General features: G+C 39.1%; 1 protein-coding gene across 4 annotated transcripts in view; it reads left to right on the forward strand.

Annotated features, from left to right (window-relative positions):
- BEND5 (BEN domain containing 5) overlaps positions 1 to 12,694 on the forward strand; it is a 694,656-nt gene that overhangs the window by 12,969 nt on the left and 668,993 nt on the right. The gene's annotated exons all lie outside the window — the stretch shown is intronic.

The following is a 12,694-nucleotide window of genomic DNA, read 5'->3' on the forward strand; positions in this document are numbered from 1 at the left end:
ATATAAAGAGGTTTTTTTTATATGGTAGCATTTTGCAACAGATTAATAGTCTGAATTGCACCTAGGAAGAATTATTTGTTTTCTGTGGTGTCTGGTGTAATTGGACTTTTGGCATCACAAACACTGTGTATTTTAAAGAATTGTTTTTAGTGTGAATGTATTTACTTGGTAGTCAATCCACCATTCCTGCTCCCTGGAAGTACAGTTGGAAGCTTGCTCATGTTGAAGGTATTTTGTGTCCAAATTAAACATTATTATCACACTTGTTCATAAACCACAAGGTAATTTGTGTCATGTCTATTTCATTGTTGTGGTTTCATCTGCTATTGCACCATCAAGAACATTCTTTTTCTCTTCTTCAGTGCAAGTGTCATTCCATACTCTCCAACATTTCTCCGATGAAAATAGGGACATCCTATTCAATAATGATGACGACAATATTTATACCCTGCCCTTCTGACGGGGTTGCTCTAGCCACTCTGGGTGGCTTTCAACACATATAAAAACATAATAAAACATTAAACATTTTTTTAAAAAGTTCCCTGTACAGGCCTGCCTTCAGGTATCTTCTAAAAGTTCTATAGTTCCTTATCTCCATACCCTCCAACATTTCTCTGATGAAAAAGGGATGTCCTACCATACCCACCAATATTTCTCCACTGAAAATAGGGACATCCTAAAGAAAAGCATGACATTCTGGGATCAAATCAGAAACCAGGATAGCTTCCAGAAATCCGGGATTGTCCCTAGAAAATAGGGACACTTGGAGGATCTGCCATTCATGGGACTCAAGCAAAGCCATTCTTCGCATTAGTAACTGAGTCTTGTTATTTTTTTATCAGCAGCTGCTAAGCCTCTTTGCTGTTTCTCTGTAACTTCTCAGCAAATATGTTTGAAGTGTACAATCCATTTCCCATTTCCCATCACAGGTACTTATTCTTACAGCTTTTTAGTATAAAGGTGTTTCAGTGCTCAGATTCACAATATGAGTCTGGGGTTTTCTTGCAACTTGACAATTAAAAATAGTACAGGAAGTGACCACACATCGATTCCTGTATGATTCAATGCACAAAAGGGGTCTTGGGAGTGGGGGCGATGTGTGTTTGTGTGTGTGGCTTTGTGTTTGCAAGTATATAGGAAGTGCGGTAATTTTCTGCACCATTTAAAAATGCATTTTTACTTAATGTTGTGGAGGTACCATACTTTGAAGCTGTATGGTATTTACTTTGTTAAAGCAAGATAGCAGTATTTAGTTCACTGTATAAGTGCTACGTGTAGTCAAACTAGCTTTCTTGATAGCTCTGTAGAATAAACCACAAATCTAGGTTTTTTCCTGAGGTCTGGTTCAATTGGACAGATGAAAGTGCACTTCAGCAAATTGTGAACTGGACTGAAATCCGCTGACATTTCTACATGTGAGTGTTTAAATCATTAATATGTATTTACGGATGACACGACTAAACAAACATATAGGCACTTTGCAGTTAATAATAATAATAATAATAATAATTTATACCCTGCCCATCTGGCTCCAAGTGTCCCTATATTCCTGGGACATCCCTGATTTAGAGAAGACATTCTGGTTTCTGATTTGATCCCAAAACGTCCCGCTTTTCCTTAGGACGTTCCTATTTTCACCAGAGAAATATTGGAGGGTATGGAGTGATTTAACTCCCAAGCTGTCTGAAGGCAATCTTGTATAGGGAAGTTTTTTTAAAAAAATGTTTAATGTTTTATTATGTTATTATATATGTGGGAAGCTGCCCAGAGTGACTGGGGCAACCCAGTAAGATATGTGGGGTATAAATAAAAATTATCATTATGGAGCGGGATGTCCCTATTTTTATCGGAGAAATGTTGGAGGGTATGATAAGTAGGCCCCAGAAGCTGCTGCACAGTGATAGAATTCTACAAAGTTCTACCCTAGGCAAGTTTTGAAAGTGTTCTAAATTGAAAGTTGGTATTTAGGATTTCTGTTTAGCAAGATTTTGAAGCTAACATTGTAGCTGTTAAAAGACTGTTTATTTATCATTTTTAATTGGATTTTATATTTGTTTTATTATATTATTAGGCATCACAAGACTTTGGGGCAGGCTTTGCAGTAAATATGAACAGATTATTTTACCACTGTTGTTGTTGTTGTGCCCCACCTTTTCCCTTGACAGGCTGCTTCCTTGAACTTTTTTTGGAAATGTGTAATAATTTCCTGAAGATAGAAGTCAAGTTAAATGTAATCCCCTGTCTCCATGTTGTTGTTGTTGTTAAAATATAGGCACTCTGTTGTTTTTCCCTTTGCTATCCTTACATAATCTTGCCAGTCTTTCAGTATTTTCAGATATAATTCCTGTGTGCTCAGAATTGTTTGCATTTTTTCTTTGAGCAAATGTGGGTGCTTTTATCTTATCCTACCATGCTATCCCCTCTTTTCCTGTTTTATGTTTGGGATCAGCTGATGATAACAATGTTTTTCCTTCAAATACTAATGTACGGGATATATTGTGTTTCATTTTCTTTGTAAGAGCTTGTGTTCTCTGTTGATTATATTACTAGCTGCTACGCCAGTTCCCTACATGAGGTTGGTCAGCTCAGGTAACCTCATAACATAAATCTACAGTTCTCAGAATGATATAAACCTCATATGATATAAATCCATGGTCAAGACAGCCAAAACTGCTGCTGACATCAGCAAGGAACTCCATCAAGGTAGGAAGAGGATAACTAATTCAAGACTCTACCAGTTGCTATCAAGTCAGCTGTCTGTGCAAAGAAATATATGGCAGCTCTCAACATTACTACCTGCTCTTTTCCTAATTCTGAAATCACCCAAACTCAAGCACTTTATGCATAATTTTCTTAAAGTTAAATAATTAAATGGGGGTGGGGTGGGGGTGTGCCATGTAGCAATATGCCCTCATAGCTCTGTATGCTGGCCCAACTGCACTGGCTGCCAATTACTGGTAGTTTCTGGGCCCAATTCAAAGTGCTCATGTTGACCTATAAAGTCTTACATGGCTCAGGACTTCAATACATTAAGGACCACCTCTCTCCATACAAAACGACCTGTACCCTGCACACAAGTTTGAGGCCCTTCTCAATGTTCCCCCTCCCCAAGAGGTTCGGAGGGTGGCAACACAAGAGAGCCTGATTTCTGTTCTTATCCTGAAGCAAAATTCTTAACCTGAAGCAGTATTTCTGGGTTAGCGGAGTGTGTAACCTGAAGCGTATGTAACCTGAAGCGTATGTAACCCGAGGTACCACTGTAGTGCTAAGGCCAGAAGGGGTTCAAATTGACTAATGACCTGTCAAGTGATAGGAACATGGCAAAAGATTTTAAAATCTGCATAAGTAGCTTGTGGGAGACTGGCAAGTAATGTTATCACCATTAGATAATAAATTGTCAAGTAGTTCAATCACAGGTGGCAGGGATAGGAAACCAGCTAGTGAAGCTCTTGACTTCAGTCTCTACCATCATTTGAAAATGGTGACGAGGTGCAGATTCTTTGGGAGCAGCAGTAGAATAAATCCCACAGAGTCAATATTTGGGTCCAAGAGGTGCCTGAACTGGCTCCTCTTCTCTTGGACTGAAGGATACTAAAGGGGCTTGCAGATGTAATCTCAGAGCCTCTGTCTATAATCCTGGAGAATTCCTGGAGAACAGGTGAGGTCCCTGCAGACTGGAGGTCCCCCATGATATTCTTGCAAGGAAGCTGGTAAAATGTGGGCTGGACAAGGTAACTGTTAGTAGCTGGTTCACTGACTGAACTCAAAGAGTACTCATTAATGTTTCCTAATCATCCTGTAAAAAAGTTACAAGTTGAGTGCTGCAAGGTTCTGTCCTGGGCCTGTTGTTCAATGCCTTTATAAATGATTTGGACAAAGAAATTGAGGAGATGCTCATCAAATTTGCAGATGACACCAAACTGGGAAGAGTATCCAATGCTGCAGAAGACAGATTCAGGATTCAATATGACCTTAACAGATTGGAGAACTGGGCCCAAACTAACAAAATGAATTTCAATAGGGAGAAATGTAGGGTTCTGTACTAAGGCAGGAGGAATCAGCTGCACAAATATAAGATGGGGGGCACCTAAGCTTACTAGTAGCACATGTGAAAAGGATCTATGGGTCTTATCAGATCACAAGTTTAACATAAGTCAACAGTGTGATGCAGCAGGAAAAAAGCTAATGATATTCTAGACTGCATCAATAAAAGTATAGTGTCCAGATCGAGGGAAGTAATAAAAGGTAAAGGGACCCCTGACCATTACGTCCAGTCACGGACGATTCTGTGGTTGCGGCGCTCATCTCGCTTTATTGGCCGAGGGAGCCGGCGTACAGGTCATGTGGCCAGCATAACTAAGCTGCTTCTGGCGAACCAGAGCAGTGCATGGAAATGCCGTTTACCTTCCCGCTGGAGCGGTACCATTTTATCTACTTGCACTTTGATGTGCTTTCGAACTGCTAGGTTGGCAGGAGCCGGGACTAAGCAATGGGAGCTCACCCCGGCGCGGGGATTCGAGCCACCGACCACCTGATCGGCAAGCCCTAGGCTCTGTGGTTTAACCCACAGTGCCACCCACGTCCCTAAGGGAAGTAATAGTCCTGCTCTATTCTGCCTTGGTCAGACCACACTTGGAATACTGTGTCCAGTTCTGAGCACCACAGTTTAAGAAGGATATTGACTGACTGGAACATGTGCAGAGGACAGCAACCAAGATGATCAAGGGTATGGAAACCAATTGAAGGAGCTGGGTATGTTTAGACTGGAAAAGAGGAGACTGACAGAAGATATGATAGCCATCTTCAAATATCTTAATGGCTGCCACATGGAAGATGAAGCAAGCTTGTTTTCTCCTGCTCTGGAGGATAGGACTCGAACCAGTGGATTCAAGTTACAGGAAAGGAGATTCCCACTAAAAATCAGGAAGAACTTTCTGACAGTAAGAGCTGTTGGATAGTGGAACAGACTCCCTCAGAAGGTTGTGGACTCTCCTTCCTTGGAGGTTTGTAAGCAGATCCAACCTCTGCTTAAAAACCTCCAGTGGTTCTCGGCTCAAGTGATGGGCTAGGCAAGGAGACACAGACATTCTTGTGGGTGGACTGGGTCTACTTGCATCCTTGGATATTTCTGATGGGGATCATCCCATCTTGCAAGCTGAAATGCTTGCACTGACAGATCAATTGCCATTGCACTACATTAAACTTCTCCCAATGGGTTCTGCTTCCAACTAAATACAGCTATGGGATGTTTTATAAGTATTAATGTGAGCTTTACATGTATTTTATGACTTATTGCTATTATATGCTTTGTTCCATGGTCAGTGCAATTAAATAAAAATAAAATGTAAATTAATTTTGACTTTGCTTTGCTAAAGTTCATAGTACTACTTTCATAGCCTTTTGCCTTACTGTGTTGTCCTTGGTGCTGAAGTTGCTTTTGCCTCTAAACAGCAAATTGTATTTATAGGGCTATAGAATATGAGATAAATCTAGCCGGTCATAGAGATTGGAAAGGAAGATGGAGGTTACATAATTTTAAAAAAATTGATTATGACTACTAGGCTTCGCTTCTAAGCCTTGTGTATTTTTGGACTGTTTGCAGATCTATGAAGCTACTTCTGTTTTGATATATGACCTTGCTTGTATAGATTGTAGATCAGATTTTTTTTCTCATTTAGTACAACAGCAACTAATTATGAGAATGACAATGTGTCTTTCATTATTTTAAAGCAGTCACTGAATTACAAAAAAGAAGGTTTAAATTAAAGTGAACTTTACTAAGGCAATTTTGCTGTGAAAGTGATACATTCAATGTGGAAGCGAGACAGAATTTCACTTTTCTCCTTTCATGATATGAACACAGTTTTCTAAGACTGGCATTTCTTTCTTTCTTTTCCTTTCTGTTTTTTAACCTTTCATGCTAATGTGGACTGGATGGTAGACCAATGATTTTTTTTCCTATGGAACTGTTTTGACATTCTTAGTATTTTTGTAAATATCAAAGAAAGGACAAAAACTGCAATTTTATTGCATTAATATTAATAATAATTTATCTGCCAGGAAAACATTTAAATATCACTTGACATTTACAGAGAAAGATTAATGTTTAATTTGCCACAAACCCTGAAATACATTGAAATAAAAGAAACTGCTTCTGTATTTGGTAAAAGGAAATAACAGAAAAAAGCTAGTCACTTGAAAATAGTCTAATCATAAGGGAGGACCAAAATATCTTTCAAAATGTCAGTATTTTAAAAGTATATGGGTGGGATGGAGGGCAAGAGGATCTCACTAATGTGATAAGCATTTAGAAATAATGAAAAATATCACATAAGAAGACCAAAGGGGATACAACTAAGGAAATAAATTGTAAATATGATCTATTATGTAAAGAAACCAGCCAAATGTGACTATTCCAATGCCATATGATATTTTAAACTACAATGCAATATATCAAGCATCCAAACAAATTTAGCAAAACCAGCAAGAAAATATTCCATTATAAACTCCTGGAACAGAGACTAGGGTGCAGATAACAAGAAGGGTCCCTTATGCGTCTGTTATTTAGTCTGTGCTATGACACTTCACCCCTAGGTCACCTCATCAAATCCCATGGCTCTCTGTACCACCTGATACTTGGTACGCCCAGAACTTTAGTCTAATCCAGTTCTGTGTCTCTAGCTGCCTATTGGATAATTTTCCTTAGATATTTCATCACTTTGTCAAGTTCACTATGTTCAACAATGAAATTCTTATCTTTTCTCCCAAGCCTCCCTTCTCTTTATACTCTGTGTATCAATTAATATCATGACCCACTCTGCTAAACATGCACAAAGCCTTGGCTTTGCCCACAGTTCCTTTCTCTTCTTTGTTCGTTATATTCATAGAGTCATGTCACATCTTCCTTTTCAGCACTGCAAAAATACAGCCTCATGCACATGTCATCTTTCACATTGACTGGTGTCCTTCTGCTTTCTTCAGAGGAAGCTTGTCAGATGGTTAATGGGTGCCCCCATGTCCTGTGCACACCCAGCCAAGGAAGGCAAATGGCAGATAGTTAATTCTTTCTTGACAAAAACATGCACACCTATACAGCAGCTTCTAAGGTCTACCACATGCGTACACAATTTTAATGTCTATGTAGCTGTTTTCCAGGTTTGTGCCTGCTAGAGCAGTTGAAGCAACAGTGGGACCCTGCCCCCCTGCCCCAGGCTTCTGTACCCTTGTCTGATGGAGTGCACACATGCAGCCTGAGACTTCTGCACAGAAATCATTGCTGTGCTTCCCTCTTCAAGCCCCTCCTGGTTCTAAGAAACAACTGTCATGATCCATTCCAGATAAGGAAGACACTCGTCTGATAGTTAACTCTTCATTAGCAAGAGGAACACTGCAGCTTCCATGGTGCTCTGGATATACACACTCACACGCTTCTAGCCTGAATGCAGCTGTCCACAGGTCTGGGCCCTATGAAGCAGTTGCAGCAACAGTGTGGCACCACCTCCCCTCCTCTGGCTTATATACCCTTCTCTGACAGGTTGCGTGCCCACAACCTGAGACTTATCCTGCATTGAAGTCATCCATGCTCTTCCCTTTTCCAGTCCTTCCTGTTTCTAGGAGACAGTGGGGTGAGCGAAAATCTACTGACCCTCGCCTGAACCATCCCTTCTTCCTCTGCCACATTCTATGTGCCTTCTTCTGCCTCAGACTGCCCTGATTCTCTCTCCTTCCCCAGGCTCTTGTCTTGTGGGTTGTGTGACACCTCATAAATCACTGGTCTCCTCTCCTGGGTCACTCCCCTGGTCCCCTGCCTCCACCACACACTCTTTAGAACCCTGCCAGTCCCTGACAACAGTGGGGCTGGATACAGTTGAGATTTGACCGCCCTGCCCCTCACCTGAACGGCCTCTTCCTCTGCTTCCAACCCACCCTGTGCCCCTAGCTCCATCTTTGACTGCTTGACCTTTCCCCTTCCCTTCCCTGTCCCCTTCCCTGTCCCCTTCCCCAAGGGCATAAAATGGGAAAGCAGGAATGGTGGGAGACATGTTGAATGTCAGGGATGAGGGGGTAGTCCTACCCCTGCTTTGATGGTTGGGGTGAATGAGTAGTAGAGCTAAATCAGGGACCAAAAAGACAAATGAACTGGCAGCTGCTTTGCTTTCCTTGGTTGCTGCGGCCACAATTCTGTGGATCCATCCTTTCACATGTTTAATTTCCATCTGTAAGGATCATGGGCAGTGGGAACAGGGCTCCAGGAGGTAGTTGATGGTTTGGAGAGCTGGCATAGAGAATGGGCTACCCCATTCCTATAAAAGTCAGGGAGCCACATTCTTTTTTAAAAGTACCTCATTTATAATTCTCATCAAACAGTAAGAACAATAGGAGTGTAAGATAAAAACCAAGGGCCTTCAGCCATTTTCTCCAAAGGCCTGTGAAAACAGATAAACTTTAACTTGACAGAATACCCAAATCATAGTTGCTCCCTATACCTTCTGGCTGGGTGCCACAATTTTATTCATTTATTTATATAACAAATATAGTGCCTATAGTGAAAATCTTCAAGCAATTTCCAAGAAAACAGTCTGTTTTATCACACAATTGCAGCATTTGGAACAACTGGTCCCTTTTTTCAGCAACTTAGCTGCATGTTCTGTGAATACTTACTAATGTTTCCCCTCCCTTTTGTAGGAGTGTTGGTGGTGAAGCAGTTAGGCTTTTACTAGGAAAACAACACTTTGTAGGACCCCAGAGGGGGAAACAAAGTGGGATAGGAGCTTTTAGATGTTGACTTTCAAGATTTTGTCTCCATTACAGACTTGGCTGTACTTGGTTCATAAGAATGTTTTGTGACTTAAGAGCAACAGAAAGCTCCAAATATACTCTATGCATCTCAAGAGAGCATGGTGATAATGGTGACAGTATCTGCATCCCCCATAGGGGACAACGCCATCTACTTACGTACACCAAGAATAGCTTTTTTTTTTTGGTACAGATGCTTTCTGAATAGTGGTGTATATAGTGAATATGATTTTTTTAAAAAGTTGTATTCCTTTTTATAATTTTGTTGTCTGAAAAAATGGATTTGACTGCTTCCCATCACTGTATTTATCTTTTTTCATGAGTAAAAAAATGAAATGTGTCACATGGTTCTCTGGGAAATTTTTTTAAAAGACTTTTTTTGAGAAGTTTCCGCTTTCACTTAGAATATAATCTATATAATTGCTTCATTTTATCACCTCAGTTTTGTTATCTTTTCAGTAGCATTCAGCTGATGGCCCATTCTAGAATGAATATTAAAGTTCAATGCTTTTTTAAAAAGTTTATTTGAAAACATAGATTAATTCTGCTTGGCTATCTTGAGCACAATTTCAGACTCCGAGCTCTGTAAATGATGTATGTATTATGCAATTCTGCACATTTGTTCCCAGGTTGTTTTTATTTAAGGGTTTTGTATAGATTGAAATGCAGCTGCAAGTGTATTAATGATTTTCTATTGCCATCTTGTCCAGATTTTTATTGTTCAGATGAAAAATAGTATTTTGAGGCTTTGCAATGTATTGACAAAAACAGAGGAGTACTTTATATATTTCTTTTGAAAAACTACTCAAAATTGCCTTGGCTACTTCTATTCACGTGTATTTTAAAGAATGGATTAACTGTGAGCTTTCAGTTAAGGTTTAATTCTTTTTTCTTCTGTTCACCATGGTGCTCACTTTTCTCTATTTAGTCAAACCAGAATTATATTCCTGCAAGCAAGGCACACAATAGCCAAATGTTCTAGGTGCAAAAGAGGGCATCTGACCTTTTGTTACTAAGCTTTGACAGGTGCAACCTATTTTTGTCCAAATGGTGTTAATTTGCGTGTGCAAATTCATCCCCTGAAATCTGTATTCTGTATAGCAACCACAGGGGAATTGATCATAATCATGAATAGTGTAATGGACAGCTGAGAGAGATAATTACTGATATTTCAACACATTCATGCCTGCAAGTTGGATTTTTGAGTACACTCCTGTTTTCATTGCTTGTTAGGGAAGCTGAAGTTAGTTATTCATTGCTGGACAAAAAAAAATGGTGTCTGCAAAAGTTCATGTGCAAGGAATAGCACATTGTTACAAATTAGTTTCCTTTACCATTTCTGGCAAACTCATTACAAAGTAATCGTGACCTGTGTTGAAGTGCACTTCCTCTGGGACCAATAACTGTAAATAAGCAGGGCTGCAAGCTGGCTGATAAGTTGTTGTTCTGAAGATAACAGTCCTTTTTAGCAGTGTGTTTGACCTTTTTCCTTTATATTGCCTGAGGCTTGTCAAAGACCCTCAAGGTCTATTTTTCATCTTAAAATTCTCTGTAGAAAAGCACAATGTGTGGTTTAAGAAGATTTTAGGATTGCTTAACATATCTGTGTTTTCTTGCATTTTTATAATAATTGTTGGCATACTTAAAAACTCCAGCTAGCATTTACTGGAACAGGATTTCTTTTGTCCTGAAATGCAGCCTTTCTTATTGATCTAGGATGCACCCTGTTTTAGTATTTGATGAAGAGTTAAGTTCATATTGTAGGTTAAATAAAGTGGTAGTAATCATGTGTGTGTGTGTATTCCTAGTGACATTCATCTTTAGAATTAGTTTACAGTGTTTGTATTTTAAATATGTTACAGAACATTATTCTGAGGAAGTTGTACTTTTGAATTCCAATATGAACTGACCTGATCCACACCTCAGAGACTAATGTGCAAATCAGAGTGCAGTTATCCCTCATATTTCACATTTTCCAGAATTTTGTAGTGCAGTTATTGACTCAAAAAGTACCAAAATGCATATGAAATGCATATTATATGATAAAATACATTTAGAAATGTAAGAAATGTTCTTAAATATTTATTTAGACACAGACCTGTATGCAGTTAGGAGTAAAGTTGAACTTAGTCCTAAGTAAACATGCATAAAATAGTACTATAAATTATTAATCTCTTATTGCAGAACAGATTGATTTTTTTTTTTACAAAAAATTCTCCTCAATACAATAGACATATGGAATAAAATATTAATCTTTTAATACATATATAGTTTCTGTTCAATAGTTTTTAATGTATTTCAGTAAAATAACTGTATTTTATTCTGTTCCGGGTACCATTTTTTTTACAATTCTTTTAAAATTAAAAGATGAAAATTAAAACATAGTTTTAAAAATCCCACTATATGCTAAACAAGATTTTATTTAAAAACTACTTTCTAACTTTATATCATAAGCTTAGTATAGGTATTCGTGATCCTTTCAGTTAATTAATCTAAAGTTATTGGCCACTCTATTTCTGCCACCAGCAGAATGATTCTTTATTACGGGTGATGTTTATGGGCGCAGCCAAGGCGGGACAGGGGGCAATCAAGTAAAACAACAAACAAACTTTACTGAGGTTCTGCCCCCCAACATAAAGCCTGCCCCCCAACATAAATCCTGGCTATGCCCATGGCAATGTGCTGAACTTTGTCATTACTTTTCTTTTGAATATGAATTTACCTAACATAATGCTCAGATGTACTACAAATTAAATGTCATTTCCTTCAAAAGTAGTTCTGCTGCCCAGAATGTAAGACAAGGTTCTGCATGTATACAGAATTTGCTTTTAGTTCATCTATCTTGTCCAACTCTTGGACAGTAATAATAGTGTAAGCAAAACTAAGCACCAAATGATACTTTTATGACTGCGAAAATGTGAGTCAAATCCAGAGAAGAAGGAAGAAGGATCTGTGCAATCCTTGACTTTGTCTTGCCAATCATTGGGAAGTTTTACAATCCAAGTATGCCTTAGCTTATGTGAAGATGGAATAATTTTTAAAACCTTGTAGCTGACATGACATCTAAAGCTTTCCTCCCACAAGCCACCATGTTAAATGCCAAGTAGCTAACTATTTCAAGTGGTATTGGAATTGGAATTGCTGACCCAATTCTAAATCAGACTATGGGGAATTTCATTACAATTTATTATTGGGCATTCTGGAAACATGAGGCACAAATGGTAGTTTATTATTATGCTTAATTTTTTTACCATATGTCAGAAAGAGATGGTGCCCTAAGGATCCAAGCCTTCACGTTTTGTTCTGTTAGTGGCATATCCAGCCAAGGGAGGTGGATGTCCTTTGCTCAAAAGAGTAGACTAGAAATAACCCCAACTTTTGTTCACACCTACGCTCTGCCTTTCTTTCATATTCAAATCCAAACAGTGGCACTCCTGCCATTATCAAGAGTGAATTTACTCTACCTATTCATTACTTGAAGGAGACTCAGCAGGAATTCCCAAAGGGGAGGGGACAAGGAGGTTACCAGGATATAAGTGACCAATCACCAATCCCTGGGTGAACGCTTTGCTGCAGAGTCATGGTCTACATGCTCAGCCCCACTCCCCAATACCCCAAAGGATGGGGGAGAAGTACACCCAATCCTTGGCTAGGAAACTCCTATGTGAAGCAGCTGACATGGCCAGGAGGTACTCCCCTGTATACAATGAATAAACTCATCTGCCCTCACTTATTAATTGGCTCTTGATTTGCTGATCTTATTTTTCAATAAATATAACCATTTGCCAATATGTTGGCTCTAGAGGCTTCTTCAGGAATGTGTGGGCTGTCCTGAGTAAGGTATTGTGAACATTGTTATATCGTAAACAGCTCGTCTGGAAAGACAAATACACTTTAT

Source organism: Podarcis raffonei, chromosome 6 (assembly GCF_027172205.1).
Source record: "Podarcis raffonei isolate rPodRaf1 chromosome 6, rPodRaf1.pri, whole genome shotgun sequence".
NCBI lineage: Eukaryota > Metazoa > Chordata > Lepidosauria > Squamata > Lacertidae > Podarcis > Podarcis raffonei.